Source organism: Bufo gargarizans, chromosome 3 (assembly GCF_014858855.1).
Source record: "Bufo gargarizans isolate SCDJY-AF-19 chromosome 3, ASM1485885v1, whole genome shotgun sequence".
Taxonomy (NCBI): domain Eukaryota; kingdom Metazoa; phylum Chordata; class Amphibia; order Anura; family Bufonidae; genus Bufo; species Bufo gargarizans.
Window position 1 is genome coordinate 75,320,850 of NC_058082.1, and position 20,771 is coordinate 75,341,620.

Sequence of the window (20,771 nt, forward strand, 5' to 3'; positions counted from 1 at the left end):
GGAGCCAAACGCATCCGTCCTGACAATGTAAGTCAATAGGGACGGATCCCTTTGCATTGACACAAAATGGTGCAATTGTAAACGGATCCGTCCCCCATTGACTTTTAATGTAAGTCAGGACGGATCCGTATTGGGACTTAGAAATTAAATCTAATACAAACGAATTGGTCCTGAACGGACGCATTTGTTTGTATTATATCGGTGCGGATCCGTCCTGTACAAGTACATGACAGATCCGCACGAACGCAAGTGTGAAAGTAGCCTTAGGGGGTGATGTTTACATGGGATTGTGCGTTGGAGGCGGCTGGGGAAGAGGTGATGTTATTTACATGGGACTGTATGGTGGAGGGAGGATTATAACTACAGGGGGCACTGCAAATCCAGGGGACATTATAGGCGTTCTTATTACTACTGGGGGCTCTATAGGAGGGTCTTGTAGATCTGCCTTATTTCTACTAAGCGCACTATGGGGGCCTTATTACTACTGTGGGGTCTGTAGGGAGCTTTATTGCCACTGGGGGAACAATAGGGGGCCTTATTTCTACTAGGGACTCTGTGAGGGTATTATTAATATGGGAGGGCATTGTTGAGGAGCATTATCACGGTTGGGGCAGTGTTACTAATAAGGGCATTCTAGAAGGGAATTACTATTGGTGGGACTATGAGGAGCACTATTACTATGGGTGGCAGTAATGTTTCTTTAGGATAGTATTTGGGGGTATGAGGGGGGGGGGCGGGGGTTGAGGTTTTGGCATAGCAAGCAGCAGGATAACACTGTGGGGACTCCAGTTGGGGGATAATGATAGAAAGTGAGGAAGCTAAGATGTCTGTGTGTCACACTCTGCAGAGACGAGGCGGCTGAGAGAAGTTGTCCAGACCGAGTGGAGAAGATGATGACAGAGAGGAGACGTCACCTGGAGGCCCTGGATGTGACAGGTAAGTGCCGCTGTATAGCAAGTACAGCATAGTGCGGGGGGGGGGGGGGGCATATTTATTGGGGCTTGTGCCCCGGATCTTTTGAGACCCTAGCAACGCCCCTGGCCTAAGACATGAATACTTTTGCGGGGCTGAATATTACATACAAGCAATTATCAGATCTCGCACATCTCCCACAGATGGAACATCCTGCGCTAAATACTTTGAGATTTAAAAACAAAGAGTCGACGTGACTGACTAAGCTGCATTTCTTTGTACTCTATGAAGTCATCTGGGAAAAGTGCCTTGATGGAAACAAATTAATAATTTAATCCACAGTTATGACAAAGTATTAGATCAAAGCTCCATTTGCAAAGATTTTTTATAATGAATGCTTGTTAAATCTGCATGATCACTAGTGATAAACGAACATCGGCCGGGACGTTTCGTGAACGCGCGTTCGCGATCAAATGTTTGCGAACCGTGCGTTCCCCATTCACTTTAATGGCAGGCGAACCTGAAAAGCAGCCACTGAATACTTACTAGAAGTGCACAAATAGTCCCACAACAAGGACAGTGACATACCAGAGGGGGGATCAATGGCAAACATTCCCACAAAAAATATGCATTTTAATCAGGGGCCATTTTCATGCGTCTTAAATGGAAACTCTCAAAAATGTGCCCTGCTGGAGCCTAGAATTTTTTTTATTTTAGGCCACAGGAGTACAGGCCCTAAAAATTATGCATTCACCTGAGAGAAAAGAACAAGTGATTATGTGGCTAAAGGTACAGTATATTAGACGGTCAGTGGATAACAATTTTACTGTAGGCCAGTGCAGGCCCCAAAAATTAGGCATTCACCTGACAGAAAATAACTTGTGATGATGTGGCTAGAGGTACATAAGGCGGTCACTGGCCAAAAACTTTACTGAAGGCCAGTACAGGCCCCATAAATTAGGCATTCACCTGACAGAAAAGGCCTATTATGCCGCTGTATATACATAAGACAAGGACCATTCTTTGTTCTGGGTGGTGGCAGATATGTGTGGGCTGGCATGAGTAAATTCAATTACACGTGGTCGTCACAGGTTTTGAATTCCTCCGAGATCCATGCCTCATTCATTTTCAGAAATGTGAGGTAGTCCACACTGTCGCGAGCTAGGGGAGTACGCTTATCGGTCACGATCCCCCCTGCTGCGCTGAACGTCCTTTCGGAAAGGACACTCGACGAAGGGCAAGCCAAGAGTTCCATGGCAAATTGTGCCAGCTCTGGCCACAGGTCAAGCCTGCACACCCATTAGTCCAGGGGTTCCTTGCTTCTCAGAGCATCCAAATCGGCCGTTAACCCGATGCAGTCGGACACTTGTCGGTCTAGGCGTTCCCTGAGGCTGGAACCGGAGGCGGCTGACGATGGGTTCCTTGCAAGAATGATCTCATATCCGAAGTGACCAACACATCTTCAAACTGCCCTCTTCTTGCAGGCGCGGTAGGATTGGTACCCGCACCTGTTTCGCTGTGGGTGGAAATTCCTCTGCCAGTGCCACAACAGCAGAATGCAGCATCTCTTGCAGCAAGGCCTAGAAATGCTGCATTCTGCCAGCCCTCTGTGATGCTGGTAACATGTCCGCCATTTCGTGTTTGTACCGGGGGTCTAAGTACGTTGCCACACAGTACTGGTCCTTGCCCTTTATGCTTTCTATACCGGGGTCCTTCTTCAAACACTGGAGCATGAAGGCCCATATTTGCACTAAACTAGATGCGGTGGAGCACCCTGGCTCCTGCTCATCGCCCAGGAGAATGTCGTCCTCGGTCTCCTCCTCCTAGCCACAGACACCACCAGGTACCCTCGAAAAGATTAAAGTCCCCCTTAAAGCCTTCTCTTCTTGCTCCTCCTCCATCCACCATTCTCCTCTGACTCCTCTTCACACTCCTGCTGACTTGTCTCAGATGGAGTAGCCCTCCCTGGGAATTCATTCAGCATTGCGACTTCCTCATCTTCCAGCTCCTGCTCCTCGACGGCTTGATCAATAACAAGACGCAATGCTTGCTCCAGAAAGAATGTGTAAGGTACGATGTCACTGATGGCACCCTGGCTGCGACTGACCAGTTTGGTGATCTCATCAAATGGCCGCAGAAGTCTGCATGCGTCGCGCACAAGCAGACAATAGTGTGGTGAAAAGAAACCAAGCTCCCAGAACCTGTCCTGCTGCAGAGTTCGTACAAGTAGTCGTTACCGGCATGTTGCTGCTGGAGCAGCCTATCGAGCATATACAAGGTGGAGTTCCAGCGTGTTAGGCAGTCACAAAACAGACGTCTGACGGGCAGGTGGTGTCGCCGCTGAACGTCAGCAAGGCGAGCCATGGCCAGAGATTTTCCTGGCCTGCTGCAAGACGTCTTGGACCCCGGGGTATTTGGCAACGAATCGCTGCACGACTAAGTTCAGGATGTGTGCCATCCACTGCACGTGTGTCATTTCGCCCTGTTTCAGCACACTCAGCAGATTGACACTGTTGTTGCACACCACTTTATAAACTGTCAAATTGAGCAGGGTTAGCCACTGATCGGGCCTGTGACCGCAGAGCTGAAAGTAGTGCAGGACCAGTGTGGCTCTTGGCTTCAACAGCCGCAGCACAGCATGGCAACATCTCACCTGGCTCGTCGAATTGGTTCTGGAAAGCTTGGGGGGTGCAGCGGAAGATGCGGTAGCAGTGGAAAAGGAGGAGTCAGCCGAGGAGGAGCTGGAGGATGGAGGAGAAGAAGAGGCAGGCCTGCATGCAATCCGTGGCGGTAACACCAAATCCACACGGGTGCCATGGGTTACATGCTTGACGGCCATCAGAAGGTTCACCCAGTGGGCAGTAAAAGTTATGTACCTTCCCTGCCTGTGTTTGCTAGACCACGTGTCTGTGGTCAGATGTATCTTGGCACCGACACTGTGTGCCAGATATATATTGACTTGCCGCTGAACGTGGCCATATAGCTCTGGGATGCCCTTCTGGGAGAAATATTTCTTTCCGGGGACTTTCCATTGCGGTGTGCCAATGGCCACAAATTTTCGAAAGGCCTCCGAGTCCACCAGTTTATATTGCAGTAGTTGGCGGGCTAGCAGTTCCGACAAGCCAGCGGTCAGCCGTTGGGCAAGAGGGTTATCCGGCGTCATCAACTTTTTACGCTCGAACATTTGGGCCATCGAAGCCTGCCTTCTGCCAGATGAACGCGACAACGGCACGGTGGAAGGTCGAGTGGAGGACAAATGGGAGGAGAGAGGAGAAGAGGCAGGACGTGGAGAGCTGAGAGTGTGGCTTTGTGGGTTCTGATGACGTTGCTGTCACAACCAGACAGCTGAGAAGCTCTGACAGAGGCCTTTCAGAACCTCCTCTTTGAGTTTCTGTGTTGTGGTATTCAGCTCCTCCTCTCCTTAGCCTCTCTCAGCTGTCATGTGTTGGACTAATTGCTTCCCTTTAAATTCTTCCCCAGAAGGCTTTTCTGGGCGGCTTATATTTCTTCCTGGAGTATGTGTGCATGCCCATCTGGTTCTCCTCTCCTCTACAAAGTTAAGTGTTATACTGTTATCTGTTATTTTCTGTTTGCTGGATCCCAGGTGACCCTGACTCCCTCCGTGTCTGGTGTAGGGAGCCGGTGGTCGTGTCCCCTCACTATTGTAGGGTGTTCAGGGGTTATATAGTCAAGGTACGTGGATATGCATACCTCCACCATTCGGATCTATGCATAGGCTAAGCAGCCAGGGAAAGTGCCAGGTCTTCTACAGGGGTCTCCCTTTTGTTCCTTAGCTGTTGGATCCAGCGAGTCATTTATGCATGTTGTTTTGCCTTGTTACCTGTACACATTCCGTGACATTATAAGCCGCCAAAACCGTCTTAAGCATGGATCCAGTTTCACTTTTGGCTGAACGCTTCCAGGGTCTTTCATTGGAGGTAGCTGACCTCCGTAAGACTTTTTCTCAGCTTCAAGTGACCGGTTCAGCTTGCGTTCATGGAGCTTGTTCTGAGCCTAAGATCTCGCTCCCGGATACGTTCTCCGGGGGTAGTGAGAATTTTGTGCGTTTTAGAGAGGCTTGCAAACTCCATTTTCGCCTTCTTCCCCTTTCCTCTGGAGATGAGGAACGGAGGGTGGGGATCATTATATCGCTGCTCAGAGGTAACGCTCAGTCCTGGGCCTTTTCGCTGCCGGAGGGGGCACGGCCTCTCCGTTCGGTGGATGAATTATTTTTAGCCCTGGGTCAGATATATGATGATCCGGATCGTATTGCTCTGGCGGAGTCTAGACTACGTCTCTTATGCCAGGGTAAACAATCCGCAGAAATATACTGCTCAGAATTTCGGAGATGGGCAGCTGATACTGGTTGGAATGATGCTGCACTCCGAAGTCAGTTTTGCCATGGTCTTTCAGAGGGATTGAAAGATGCATTTGCCTTTCATGAAAGGCCTATTTCTTTGGACTCTGCTATGTCTCAGGCCGTTCGTATTGACAGGCGTCTTAGAGAGAGAGGAGAGATCTCTCCTTCATGTCATACTCGGTCCCAGGACTGTGCAGCGGTCCCATTCTGTGCGCAGGGGTCTCAGTCGCTGTCAGCCCCTTCTGAGCAGGAGCCCATGCAGCTGGGGTTGATTGCTTCTGACAATAGAAAATTCAGCTCGCATGGGACGGTTTGTTTTTGTTGTGGAGGTATTAATCATTTGGCAAATATTTGTCCCTCTAGGAGATTCAGGCAGTTCTCTGGGTATAATAAAGAAACAAAGAGGAAAAAATCTTTGAAAAATGTTCCGTCTGTTTCTATTGGCAGGGTTGAGGCGGAAATTGAAGGTTTTCCGTTTGCTTGTAGTTCCCGTTTTGTCCTGCCGGCTAGGGTGGCGCTAGAGAGCAAGAACATTTTTTGTGAGATTTTTGTGGATAGTGGAGCAGCGGTCAATCTCATTGATAATCAATTTGCGATAACTCATGGTTTCCAGGTGTGCGCTTTGAGAAAGGATATTCCTGTGTTTGCTATCGATTCCGCTCCACTTTCTCAGAAATCATTAAAGGGCATAGTTCACAATATCCGTTTGATTGTGAGTGATGCTCATGTTGAGGATGTGTCATGTTTCGTCCTTAGCGGTTTGCCCACCCCTCTGGTGTTGGGGCTGCCCTGGCTCACTAAGCATAACCCCACCATTGATTGGCAAGCGAAGCAAATAAATGGTTGGAGTGACTTTTGCAGAGAGAATTGCCTCATGACATCTGTTTCTGAGGTTGCTACTAAGACTATACCATCTTTTCTCTCTGAATTTTCGGATGTCTTCTCTGAGAGTGGAGTTCAGGATTTGCCCCCGCACAGGGAGTACGATTGCCCTATTAATCTCATCTCAGATGCCAAGCTGCCTAAATCTCGTTTATACAATCTTTCCCAACCTGAGAGGATCGCTATGCGTGCTTATATCTCTGAGAGTCTGAGAAAGGGACACATACGACCCTCGAAGTCACCTGTTGCCGCTGGTTTTTTCTTTGTTAAGAAAAAAGATGGTTCTTTAAGACCTTGTCTGGATTACAGGGAGCTGAACAATATCACAATTCGTGACCCTTATCTGCTTCCTCTGATCCCGGACCTATTTAACCAGGTTGTTGGGGCTAAAGTCTTTTCCAAATTAGATTTAAGAGGGGCATACAACCTGGTCAGGGTCAGAGAAGGGGACGAATGGAAGACGGCCTTCAATACCCCTGAGGGCCATTTTGAAAACTTGGTTATGCCTTTTGGTTTGATGAATGCCCCAGCCGTTTTTCAGCATTTCGTGAACAGCATTTTTTATCATTTGATGGGAAAATTTGTATTGGTGTATTTGGATGACATTTTGATTTTTTCTCCCGATTTCAAAACTCATAAGGAACATTTACGTCAGGTCTTGCTCATTCTGCGGGAGAATAAATTATATGCGAAACTGGAAAAATGTGTGTTTGCGGTTCCAGAAATTCAATTTCTGGGGTTTCTTCTCTCCGCTTCTGGTTTTCGCATGGACCCCGAGAAGGTCCGCGCTGTGCTTGAGTGGGAGCTTCCTGAGAATCAAAAGGCTCTGATGCGTTTTTTGGGCTTTGCCAATTATTACAGGAAGTTCATTTTGAATTATTCTTCTATTGTTAAACCACTCACTGATATGACCAGAAAGGGGGTAGATTTTTCTTCTTGGTCAGTAGAGGCGCGTAAGGCTTTTTCTGATATCAAGGAGAGTTTTGCTTCCGCTCCCATCTTGGTGCAACCTGATGTTTCGTTACCCTTCATAGTTGAGGTTGATGCTTCTGAGGTGGGTGTGGGGGCGGTCTTGTCTCAGGGTTCCTCTCCTGCCAATTGGCGACCGTGTGCCTTTTTCTCAAGAAAACTCTCCTCCGCAGAGAGAAATTACGATGTGGGAGGTAGGGAATTGTTGGCCATCAAGTTGGCTTTTGAGGAATGGCGCCATTGGCTAGAGGGAGCCAGACACCCTATTACCGTATTTACTGACCATAAAAATCTGGCCTACTTGGAGTCAGCCAAGCGTCTGAACCCGAGACAGGCCAGATGGTCGTTGTTCTTTTCTAGGTTTAATTTTGTTGTCACGTTCCGCCCTGGAGTTAAGAATGTGAAGGCAGATGCCCTGTCACGTTGTTTTCCGGGAGGCGGGAATTTTGAAGACCCGGGTCCCATTTTGGCTTAAGGTGTGGTGGTCTCTGCTCTTTTTCCTGAATTGGAGGCAGAGGTGCAGGCAGCCCAGTCAGAGGCTCCTGATCTTTGTCCTCCTGGGAGGTTGTTTGTGCCTCTCGCTTTAAGACACAAGATTTTTAAAGAACACCACGATACGGTCCTTGCTGGGCACCCGGGGGTAAGAGCCACACTGGATCTCATCGCTCGGAGATTCTGGTGGCCTGCGCTTCGTAAGTCGGTTGAGGGTTTTGTGGCAGCCTGCGAGACTTGCGCTCGTGCCAAAGTCCCTCATTCACGGCCATCAGGTCCTCTCCTTCCCTTACCCATTCCTTCCCGTCCTTGGACACATCTGTCCATGGACTTCATAACGGACCTGCCTCGTTCCTCGGGGAAGACTGTGATTCTGGTGGTGGTGGACCGTTTTAGCAAAATGGTGCATTTCATCCCTTTTCCTGGTTTGCCCAATGCTAAGACGCTGGCGCAGGCATTTGTTGATCACATTGTCAAATTGCATTGTATTCCTTCAGACATAGTCTCTGATAGGGGCACGCAGTTTGTTTCCAGATTCTGGAAGGCTTTCTGTTCTCGCTTGGGGGTTCATTTGTCATTCTCTTCTGCTTTCCACCCGCAGTCGAATGGTCAGACAGAGCACGTCAATCAGAATCTGGAGACATATCTGCGTTGTTTTGTGGCGGAGAATCAAGAGGATTGGTGTTCTTTTTTGTCCCTTGCTGAGTTTGCTTTAAATAACCGTCGTCAGGAGTCCTCTGATAAGTCACCATTTTTTGGTGCATATGGGTTTCATCCACAGTTTGGGACTTTCTCGGGAGAGGGGTCTTCTGGTTTACCTGATGAGGACAGATTCTCCTCGTCTTTGTCATCTATTTGGCAAAAGATTCAAGATAATCTAAAGAGCATGAGTGAGAGATATAAGCGTGTGGCTGATAAGAGACGTGTGCTTGGTCCGGACCTGAATGTTGGTGATCTGGTGTGGTTGTCTACCAAGAATATCAAATTGAAGGTTCCCTCCTGGAAGTTGGGTCCTAGGTTTATTGGGCCTTACAAAATCCTGTCTGTCATCAATCCTGTTGCATACCGTCTTGATCTTCCTCAGACTTGGAAGATCCATAATGTTTTTCATAAGTCCTTATTGAAACCTTATGTTCAACCCATTGTACCCTCGCCTTTGCCTCCTCCTCCGATTATGGTTGATGGGAATCTTGAATTTCAGGTCTCTGGGATTGTGGATTCTCGTCTTGTCCGCGGTTCTCTTCAGTACCTTGTTCACTGGGAGGGGTATGGTCCTGAGGAGAGGATGTGGGTCCCAGTGACGGACATTAAAGCCTCTCGTCTCATCAGGGCTTTCCATAGGTCCCATCCTGAGAAGGTGGGTTCTGAGTGTCCGGAGTCCACTCGTAGAGGGAGGGGTACTGTCACAACCAGACAGCTGAGAAGCTCTGACAGAGGCCTTTCAGAACCTCCTCTTTGAGTTTCTGTGTTGTGGTATTCAGCTCCTCCTCTCCTTAGCCTCTCTCAGCTGTCATGTGTTGGACTAATTGCTTCCCTTTAAATTCTTCCCCAGAAGGCTTTTCTGGGCGGCTTATATTTCTTCCTGGAGTATGTGTGCATGCCCATCTGGTTCTCCTCTCCTCTACAAAGTTAAGTGTTATACTGTTATCTGTTATTTTCTGTTTGCTGGATCCCAGGTGACCCTGACTCCCTCCGTGTCTGGTGTAGGGAGCCGGTGGTCGTGTCCCCTCACTATTGTAGGGTGTTCAGGGGTTATATAGTCAAGGTACGTGGATATGCATACCTCCACCATTCGGATCTATGCATAGGCTAAGCAGCCAGGGAAAGTGCCAGGTCTTCTACAGGGGTCTCCCTTTTGTTCCTTAGCTGTTGGATCCAGCGAGTCATTTATGCATGTTGTTTTGCCTTGTTACCTGTACACATTCCGTGACAGTTGCTCCCACTGGGCTCGGTAATGGGAGGCCAGGTGCCTTCTTAAGGCGGTTGTCCCTAGGTGAGTGTTGGGCTTACCGCGACAAGCTGCAGATGGCAACATTATTGTCAGCATCTGACACGTTAAAAAAAAAAAGCCCTCACTGCGGAGCTATGTCCCGGTGTCCTGGGAGCGCAAGATGTGACCGTGCATTGTGGATGGCTTGCTCCAGATACATCTGCAGTCTGCTTTTTGTCTCCGGTGCACTGCGAGTTCTGCCTGCTTCTCCTTCCTTTGTGCTGCTCCATCTCTCCCTCTGAACTCCCCTGCTCTTCCTCTCTTGTGGGCACCCACGTGACGTCCATCGACACATCATCATCCTTCAACCCCACTGACAGATCTCGGAGAAAGCAGCAACAGCGGGGACCACCCTCCTTGGGCTGATCTGGGTACTGTTGTCAGACCGCTGGGTGGCCACCGTTGCTACCTCCTCTTCCTCATCCGATGCCAAGAATGGCTGCGCATCAGTAAGATCTGGGAATGGATGGGAAAATAATTCCTCTGACTTGAGTGGAGGAACTATGGTGGTGGTGTCTTTGGGGGTGCACACAGCAGAGAGTGAGGAGGGTGCAGATTCAGAGGATGAGGAGGGTGCAGAAGCGGAAGGCTGAGTGAGCCACTCAACAAAGTCTGGTGCGTCCTCTGACGTAATCGCACGCACCTTGCCCAACTTCCCACTTCGGCTCCGGCCTGGTGCACCTGCCCGACCCCTACCACCCCTGCGGAATGGCCTGCCTCTTCTGCCTGTCATTTTCAAATCGACCCTGTGCCAAAGTCCCTTGAGAAGAGCAGTTATAGTGGAAGCAGGTATATCGCAGGCCTCAATCAGTGTTTGGTGGAAGCTGGCATATCAAACCCCTTCATCAGTATTTTGTGGAAGCAGGTGTATCGCAGGCCTCAATCAATATTTGGTGGAAGCAGGTATATCAATCCCCTTAAACTGTATTTTGTGGAAGCAGGTATATAGAACCCCTCAATAAGTATTGTGGAAGCAAGTGGATGGCAGGCCTCCATCAATATTTGCTGGAAGCAGATGTATCGCATGCCTCAATCAGTATTTGGTGGAAGCAGGTATATCAAACCCCTTAATCAGTATTTTGCTGAAGCAGGTATATCGCACCCCCTCAATCAGTATTTTGTGGAAGCAGGTGTATCGCAGACCTCAATCAGTATTTTGTGGAAGCAGGTATATAGAACCCTTTAATCAATATTTGGTGGAAGCAGGTATATCACACCCCTTGATCAATATTTGGTGGAAGCAGGTATATCGCACCCCTCAATCTACAATGTGGAAGCCGGTATATCAAACCCCCTAATTAGTATTTTGCGGAAGCAGGTATATCGCACCCCTCAATCAGTATTTTGTAGAAGCAGGTGTATCGCAGGCCTTAATCAATATTTGGTGGAAGCAGGTATATCAATCCCCTTAATCAGTATTTTGTGGAAGCAGGTATATCGCACCCCTCAATCATTATTTTGTGGAAGCTGTTATATAGAACCCCTTAATCAATATTTGGTGGAAGCAGGTATATCGCACCCCTCAATCTGTATTTTGTGAAAGCAGGTATATCAAACCCCTTAATCAGTATTTTGCGGAAGCAGGTATATCGCACACCTCAATCAGTATTTTGTGAAAGCAGGTGTATCGCAGGCCTCAATCAGTATTTGGTTAAAGCAGGTATATCGCACCCCTCAATCAGTATTTTGTGGAAGCAGGTGTATCGCAGGCCTTAATCAGTATTTGGTGGAAGCAGGTATATCGCAACCCTCAATCAGTATTTTGTAAAAGGAGATGTATCGCAGGCCTCCATCAGTATTTGGTGGAAGCAGGTATATCAATCCCCTTAATCAGTATTTTGCTGAAGCAGGTATATCGCACCCCCTCAATCAGTATTTTGTGGAAGCAGGTGTATCGCAGACCTCAATCTGTATTTTGTAGAAGCAGGTGTATCGCAGGCCTTAATCAGTATTTGGTGGAAGCAGGTATATCGCACCCCTCAATCTGTATTTTGTGAAAGCAGGTATATCAAACCCCTTAAGCAGTATTTTGCAGAAGCAGGTATATCGCACCCCAATATTTATCTCACCCAGCATGGGTATATGTAAAATGACACCCCAAAACACATTGCCCAACTTCTCCTGAGTACGGCGATACCACATGTGTGACACTTTTTTGCAGCCTAGATGCGCAAAGGGGCCCAAATTCCTTTTAGGAGGGCATTTTTAGACATTTGGATCCCAGACTTCTTCTCACGCTTTAGGGCCCCTAAAATGCCAGGGCAGTATAAATACCCCACATGTGACCCCATTTTGGAAAGAAGACACCCCAAGGTATTCAATGAGGGGCATGGCGAGTTCATCAATTTTTTTTTGGGCACAAGTTAGCGGAAATTTATTATTTTTTGTTTTTTCTCACAAAGTCTCCCTTTCCGCTAACTTGGGACAAAAATTTAAATCTTTCATGGACTCAATATGCCCCTCACGGAATACCTTGAGGTGTCTTCTTTCTGAAATGGGGTCACATGTGGGGTATTTATACTGCCCTGGCATTTTACGGGCCCTAAAGCGTGAGAAGAAGTCTGGAATATAAATGTCTAAAAATTTTTACGCATTTGGATCCGTGAGGGGTATGGTGAGTTCATGTGAGATTTTATTTTTTTACACAAGTTAGTGGAATATGAGACTTTGTAAGAAAAATAAAAAAATATAAATCAATTTCCGCTAACTTGTGCCAAAAAAAGTCTGAATGGAGCCTTACAGGGGGGTGATCAATGACAGGGGGGTGATCAGGGAGTCTATATGGGGTGATCACCACCCTGTCATTGATCACCCCCCTGTAAGGCTCCATTCAGACGTCCGTATGTGTTTTGCGGATCCACGGAGGCGGTCCGGAGGCGGTTAATCAGTATTTTGCAGAAGCAGGTATATCGCACCCCTCAATCAGCATTTTGTGGAAGCAGGTATATAGAACCCCTTAATCAATATTTGGTGAAAGCAGGTATATTGCACCCCTCAATCTGTATTTTGTAGAAGCAGGTATATCAAACCCCTTAATCAGTATTTTGTGGAAGCAGGTGTATCGCAGGCCTCAATCAATATTTGGTGGAAGCAGGTATATCAATCCCCTTAATGCTCTTTCCAGTGATTGGTCTATCCAAAACCGAAGCCTGTTGACTGGATAAAGGTAATAATCTGATTGACTCCAAGAAAGCTGAAATCTTGCAATCACCTTTATGGCCTTCGGTCTTATATATTCTTAACTGTTCTGAGACCTCAGCACACGTTTATCAGTGGCTTTTGTGGGTGCACGTCTCCTGATAGCCTCCTTCCACCAGCGGAGTGAAATAGTAGCTTTAAATAAGTGGTTTGGAGACAGCACACCGGAGTCAGCAAATAGCTTTGTATTCAATCTTTATTTTACCAGTGGTACAATCTCAAGACATTTATTGCTTATGGCAACGTTTCGGGCCCAGTTCGGTGCCCTTTGTCAAGCTGAATGGCCAGTCAAAGTGTTTTCGCATAGGCTGAGCAGTCAGGGAGAGTGCCAGGTCTGATGCAGGGGTCTCCCTTTTGTTCCTTAGTTTTGGATCCAGTGAGTCGTATATTCATTTTGTGTTGTCTTGTTTCCTGTACACCTTCCGTGACATTATAAACCGCCAAAACTGTCTCAAGCTTGGATCCGGTTTCACTTTTGACTGAACGCTTCCAGGGTCTTTCATTGGAGGTAGCTGATCTCCGTAAGACTCTTTCTCAGTTTCAAGTGACCGGTTCAGCTGGCGTTCATGGAGTTTGTTCTGAGCCTAAGATCTCGCTCCCGGATACGTTCTCCGGGGGTAGTGAGAATTTTGTGCGTTTAGAGAGGCTTGCAAACTCCATTTTCGCCTTCTTCCCCATTCCTCTGGTGATGAGGAACGGAGGGTGGGGATCATTATATTGCTGCTCAGGGGTAACGCTCAGTCGTGGGCCTTTTCGCTGCCGGTGGGGGCACAGCCCCTCCGTTCAGTGGATGAATTCTTTTTAGCCCTGGGTCAGATATATGATGATCCGGATCGTATTGCTTTGGCTGAGTCTAGACTACGTCTGTTATGCCAGGGTAAACAATCCGCAGAGATATACTGCTCAGAATTTCGGAGATGGGCAGCTGATACTGGTTGGAATGATGCTGCACTCCGAAGTCAATTTTGCCATGGTCTTTCAGAGGGATTGAAAGATGCATTTGCCTTTCATGAGAGGCCTATCTCCTTGGACTCTGCTATGTCTCGGGCCGTTCGTATTGACAGGCGTCTTAGAGAGAGAGGAGAGATCACTCCTTCCTGTCATACTCAATCCCAGGACTGTGCAGCGGTCTCTTTCTGTGCGCAGGGGTCTCAGTCGCTGTCAACCCCTTCTGAGCAGGAGCCCATGCAGCTGGGGTTGATTGCCTCTGACAATAGAAGATTCAGCCCGCATGGGAAGGTTTGTTTTTGTCGTGGAGGTATAAATCATTTGGCAAATGTTTGTCCCTCTAGGAGATTCAGGCAGTTTTTTGGGAGTAATAAAGAAACAAAAAAGAAAAAATCCTTTAAAAATGTTCCATCTGTTACCATTGGCAGGGTTGAGGTGGAAATTGAAGGTTTTCCGGTTGCTTGTAGTTCCCGTTTTGTCCTGCCTGCCAGGGTGGCGCTAGAGAGCAAGAACATTTTTTGTGAGATTTTTGTAGATAGTGGAGCAGCTGTCAATCTCATTGATAATCAATTTGCGATAACTCATGGTTTCCAGGTATGCACTTTGGGAAAGGATATTCCTTTTTTTGCTATTGATTCCGCTCCACTTTCTCAGAAATCATTAAAGGGCATAGTTCACAATATCCGCTTAATTGTGAGTGATGCTCATGTTGAGGATGTGTCATGTTTCGTCCTTAGCGGATTGCCTACTCCTCTAGTGTTGGGGCTACCCTGGCTCACTAAACATAACCCCACCATTGATTGGCAAGCGAGGCAAATAAATGGTTGGAGTGACTTTTGCAGAGAGAATTGCCTCACGACATCTGTTTCTGAGGTTTCTACTAAGACTGTACCATCTTTTCTCTCTGAATTTTTGGATGTCTTTTCTGAGAGTGGAGTTCAGGATTTGCCCCCGCACAGGGAGTACGATTGCCCTATTAATCTCATCCCAGGCGCCAAGCTGCCTAAATCTCGTTTATACAATCTCTCCCAACCTGAAAGGGTCGCTATGCGTGCTTATATCTCTGAGAGTCTGAGAAAAGGACACATACGACCCTCGAAGTCACCTGTTGCCGCTTTTTTTTTTTTTTTTTGTTAAGAAAAAAGATGGTTCTTTAAGACCTTGTCTGGATTTCAGGGAGCTGAACAGTATCACAATTCGTGACCCTTATCCGCTTCCTCTGATCCCGGACCTGTTTAACCAGATTGTTGGGGCTAAAGTTTTTTTCCAAATTAGATCTAAGAGGGGCATACAACCTGGTCAGGGTCAGAGAAGGAGACGAATGGAAGACGGCCTTCAATACCCCTGAGGGCCATTTTGAGAATTTGGTTATGCCTTTTGGTTTGATGAATGCTCCAGCTGTTTTTCAGCATTTTGTGAACAGCATTTTTTATCATTTAATGGGGAAATTTGTATTAGTGTATTTGGATGACATTTTGATTTTTTTCTCCTGATTTCAAAACTCATAAGGAACACTTACGTCAGGTCTTGCTCATCCTGCGGGAGAATAAATTGTGCGCGAAACTGGAAAAATGTGTGTTTGCGGTTCCAGAAATTCAATTTCTGGGGTTTCTTCTCTCCACTTCTGGTTTTCGTATGGACCCCGAGAAGGGGAGCTTCCTGAGAATCAGAAGGCTCTGATGCGTTTTTTGGGCTTTGCCAATCATTACAGGAAGTTTATTTTGAATTATTCCTCTGTTGTTAAACCACTCACTGATATGACCAGAAAGGGGGTAGATTTTTCTTCCTGGTCGCTAGAGGCGCGTAAGGCCTTTTCTAATATCAAGGAGAGTTTTGCTTACGCTCCCATCTTGGTACAACCTGATATTTCTCTACCCTTCATAGTTGAGGTTGATGCTTCTGAGGTGGGTGTGGGTGCGGTATTGTCTCAGGGTTCCTCTCCTGCCAAATGGCGACCGTGTGCATTTTTCTCGAATAAACTCTCCTCCGCAGAGAGAAATTACGATGTGGGAGATAGGGAGTTGTTGGCCATCAAGTTGGCTTTTGAGGAATGGCGCCATTGGCTAGAGAGAGCCAGAGACCCTATTACCGTGTTTACTGATCATAAAAATCTAGCCTACTTGGAGTCAGCCAAGCGTCTGAACCCGAGACAGGCCAGATGGTCTTTGTTCTTTTCAAGGTTTAATTTTGTTGTCACGTTCCGCCCTGGGGTTAAGAATGTGAAGGCAGATGCCCTGTCACGTTGTTTTCCGGGAGGTGGGAATTTTGAAGACCCGGGTCCCATTTTGGCTGAAGGTGTGGAGGTCTCTGCTCTTTATCCTGAATTGGAGGCAGAGGTGCAGGTAGCTCAGTCAGAGGCTGATCTTTGTCCTCCTGCGAGGTTGTTTGTGCCTCTCGCTTTAAGACACAAGATTTTTAAGGAAGACCACAACACGGTCCTTGCTGGGCACCCGGGGGCAAGAGCCACAGTGGATCTCATCGCTCGGAGATTCTGGTGGCCTGCGCTTCGTAAGTCGGTTGAGGGTTTTGTGGCAGCCTGCGAGACCTGCGCTCGTGCCAAAGTCCCTCATTCACAGCCATCAGGTCCTCTCCTTCCCTTACCCATTCCTTCCCATCCTTGGACACATCTGTCCATGGACTTCATTACGGACCTGCCTCGTTCCTCGGGGAAGACTGTGATTCTGGTGGTGGTGGACCGTTTTAGCAAAATGGTGCAATTCATCCCTTTTCCTGGCTTGCCCAATGCTAAGACGCTGGCGCAGGCATTTATTGATCACATTGTCAAATTGCATTGTATTCCTTCAGACATAGTCTCTGATAGGGGCACGCAGTTTGTTTCCAGATTCTGGAAGGCTTTCTGTTCTCGCTTGGGGGTTCGGTTGTCATTCTCTTCTGCTTTCGACCCGCAGTCGAATGGCCAGATAGAGCGCGTCAATCAGAATCTGGAGACATATCTGCGCTGTTTTGTGGCGGAGAATCAAGAGGATTGGTGTTCTTTTTTGTCCCTTGCTGAGTTTGCTTTAAATAACCGTCGTCAGGAGTCCTCTGATAAGTCACCATTTTTTGGTGCATATGGGTTTCATCCGCAGTTTGGGACATTCTCGGGAGAGGGGTCTTCTGGTTTACCTGATGAGGACAGATTCTCCTCGTCTTTGTCATCTATTTGGCAAAAGATTCAGGATAATCTAAAGAGCATGAGTGAGAGATATAAGCGTGTGGCGGAAAAGAGACGTGTGCCTGGTCCGGACCTGAATGTTGGTGATCTGGTGTGGTTGTCTACTAAGAATATCAAATTGAAGGTTCCCTCCTGGAAGTTGGGTCCTAAGTTTATTGGGCCTTACAAAATCTTGTCTGTCATCAATCCTGTTGCCTACCGTCTTGATCTTCCTCAGACTTGGAAGATCCATAATGTTTTTAATAAGTCCTTATTAAAACCTTATGTCCAACCCATTGTACCCTCGTCTTTGCCTCCTCCTCCGATTATGGTTGATGGTAATCTTGAATTTCAGGTCTCTAGGATTGTGGATTCTCGTGTTGTCCGCGGTTCTCTCCAGTACCTCGTTCATTTGGAGGGTTATGGTCCTGAGGAGATGTGGGTCCCAGTGACGGACATTAAGGCCACTCGTCTCATCAGGGCTTTCCATAGGTCTCATCCTGAGAAGGTGGGCTCTGAGTGTCCGGAGTCCACTCGTAGAAGGAGGGGTACTGTCACCACCAGACATCTGAGAAGCTCTGACAGATGCCTTTCAGAACCTCCTCCTTGAGCTTCCTTTGTTTTGCTTTCAGTTCCTCATCTCGTTAGCCTCTCTCAGCTGTCATGTAGTTGTACTGATTGCATCCCTTTAAATTCCTCCCCATAGTGCATGAGTGTGCGGTTTATATTTCTTCCTGGAGTGTGTGTGCATGCTGATCCTACTTCCCAGTCTTCTACAAGATAAGTGTTGTGCATTCATTTGTGTTTCTCTGTTTGCTGTATCCCAGGTGACCCTGACTCCCTCCGTATCTAGTGTAGGGAGCCGGTGGTCGTGTCCCCTCACTATTATAGGGTGTTTAGGTGTTATACAGTCGAGGTATGAGGATATGCAATCATCTACCATTGGGATTTTCGCATAGGCTGAGCAGTCAGGGAGAGTGCCAGGTCTGATGCAGGGGTCTCCCTTTTGTTCCTTAGTTTTGGATCCAGTGAGTCGTATATTCATTTTGTGTTGTCTTGTTTCCTGTACACCTTCCGTAACAATATGTAAACCTTTATTTAGTGTGAGGGGTGTGTATGTTGTGTTTTCACACATGAAGGGGCGTGAATAATTTCTAATACATTATAGCATTATGTTTGGTGTATAAGCCAGGAAAAGCTCTTGGCTTAAAGGTAAAATGTATCCATAGAGTTCCTGTCCAAGGCTGCAAATGTATCAAGTGCGTTGCCCCAGAAAAATGAAGTGATTTAGCTTTTTTTGTCAGTGAAGTAAGCATTTGCTCCAAATTCATGATGTATTTGTGCAATTTTTAGTGAGGTTTGAGCTTTGCTCAGTAGTTTACATTCACTAAGGAACGGACAGGTGTTTTTGTGAGTGGGGCTACATTTTTTGCCAGATTTATCATTGTGACTTTTTGAAAAAAAATTCCCAAAACGTCTCAATTGTATGCTAGTCTTCTGGTGATGTACAAACTGACAGAATATTTGCAATAAATACGACTCAACTTTAGACTGATAAATCAATCCATTTAACAAATGCATGATATGTCCCAAGAAAAAAAGCCTTCAAACCAAGCACAGGCTGAGTAAATCTACTTGAGTCTATGTCACAAGTTGAATGTTAAATTTGGGGCATCTTTAAACCTAATACTTTTGTCTAGAAATGCTACTGGAGTAAAAACACAAATGAAAAAAGTAGCAATTTCTGTACAAATAAATCGCAAAAGTCCTATTTTTAGACTTAAAAGCCAGAATTCTTGAGTGCAGGACTTGATAATTTCCCTCCATTGACACTAGTTAGCAGAGCTTAAAGAAGACCTTTCACTACTCTACAAACAAAAAACTAACTATACCTGTGGGCAGAGCAGCGCCCAGGGGTCCCCCTGCACTTACTAGCAAGTCTGGGCGCCGCTCCGTTCGCCCAGTATAGGCTTCGGTGCCTGCGCTCCCTCTGACTGTTTTCTTGTAGGAGGCGTGTCCCTTGCTGCACTGCTGGCCAATCGCAGCGCACAGCTCATAGCCAGGCTATGAGCTGTGCGCTGCGATTGGCCAGCAGTGCAGCAAGGGACACGCCTTCTACAAGAAAACAGTCAGAGGGAGCGCAGACACCGGAGCCTATACCGGGCGAACGGAGCGGCGCCCAGACTTACTAGTAAGTGCAGGGGGACCCCTGGGCGCCGCTCTGCCCACAGGTATAGTTAGTTTTTCGTTTGTAGAGTAGTGAAAGGTCCTCTTTAAAGGAGCAATCAGACCAGAGATAACCATTCAATTTATGACGTGGATATAAAAATCTTATGCCTAAAGACTTCTGGATTTGGGATTTGGAATGAATGTGAGAAAATACAAAAGTCCTTCACTGTGTTTACAAGTTTGACTGCATCCTAAGGGCCCCATGATAGATTGCAAGATGCCGTCTTCCTAGTCAGTTTTAAATCATGATCGAACATAATTGACAACCCTTTAATCCATGGGAACAATCAGAAATCTCTAAAAACTCCAACCATTTGACCATGTACCTTGTTTGGCACAAGTCATTATCTTAGTCCTCCCAATATGACAAACAATGATAATAGCACCAGACTGGATAACTAGTTCCATCCTATAAACCGTTCAATAACATGGCAGGATCCAACAATAAATATCATGAAAAGAAAATACTGTACAATTATATCAATAGGTTTCATCTTCTCATTAGAGATGTCGCGAACATAAAATTTTCCGTTCACGAACGCGAATTTCCGCAAATGTTTGCGAACGGGCGAATCACCATAGACTTCAATAGGCAGGCGAATTTTAAAACCCACAGGTACTCTTTCTGGCCACAATAGTGATAGAAAAGTTGTTTCAAGGGGACTAACATTATCTGCCTAGGCTTATTTAGGCTGATGGAGATAGCTGAGTGAGCGTCCACATACACGTGGTGGATGCTTTACCCTATAGGGGTTTTAGTCACTCGTCAGCTATCCCACATCACCTAGCCAGGTAGATCCATACCAGTTACACCTTAGCCTGGTTCAATCTCCAGAGCCGTGTCCTGTTCCCTTGCTAGCTTATATTAGCACCGACGTGCTAGCTGGATAGGGTTCTAGTCCGGACTCCCTGACAGTGGTGTGGATTTAATCCCTCTCCTACATTACTGTATTTGAGTCTGGAAGCCTGATAGTCACAGACGTGATATTCAGTTTCCCGTTTAATATTGAATAAACTATTTATTATTTTCTCCTCATACGTCTATCAGGCAGATAATTTTATATATTAGTGGACGTAAAACTTCCTTCCCAACGTTATTGTGAATTTGATCAAGGGGACTAACACCTGGACTGTGGCATGCCAGAGGGGGATCCATCAAAACTCCCATGGAAAATTACGTATATACAGGTGAAATTCGAAAAATTAGAATATCGTGCAAAGTTCATTTATTTCAGTAATGCAACTTAAAAGGTGAAACTAACATATGTGACTCATTACATGCAAAGCGAGATATTTCAAGTCTTATAATTGTTTTAATTTGGATGATTATGGCTTACAGCTTATGAAACCCCAAAGTCATAGTTTTGAGGTACCCTTTGCTCAGGGGGTATGGATTAATTAGCTGACTAGAGTGTGACACTTTGAGCCTAGAATATTGAACCTTTTCACAAAATTCTAATTTTAAGTTGCATTACTGCAATTCCTTTTAATTTGCATTACTAAAATAAATTGACTTTTGCACGATATTCAAATTTTCACCTGTATATGAAAGGGAACCTGTCTTATGCTTTGTCATTTTCCATGTTATTGTGTTATATACTTTGTCAGGACCTACTGTACATTGTTGAGTCATTCCT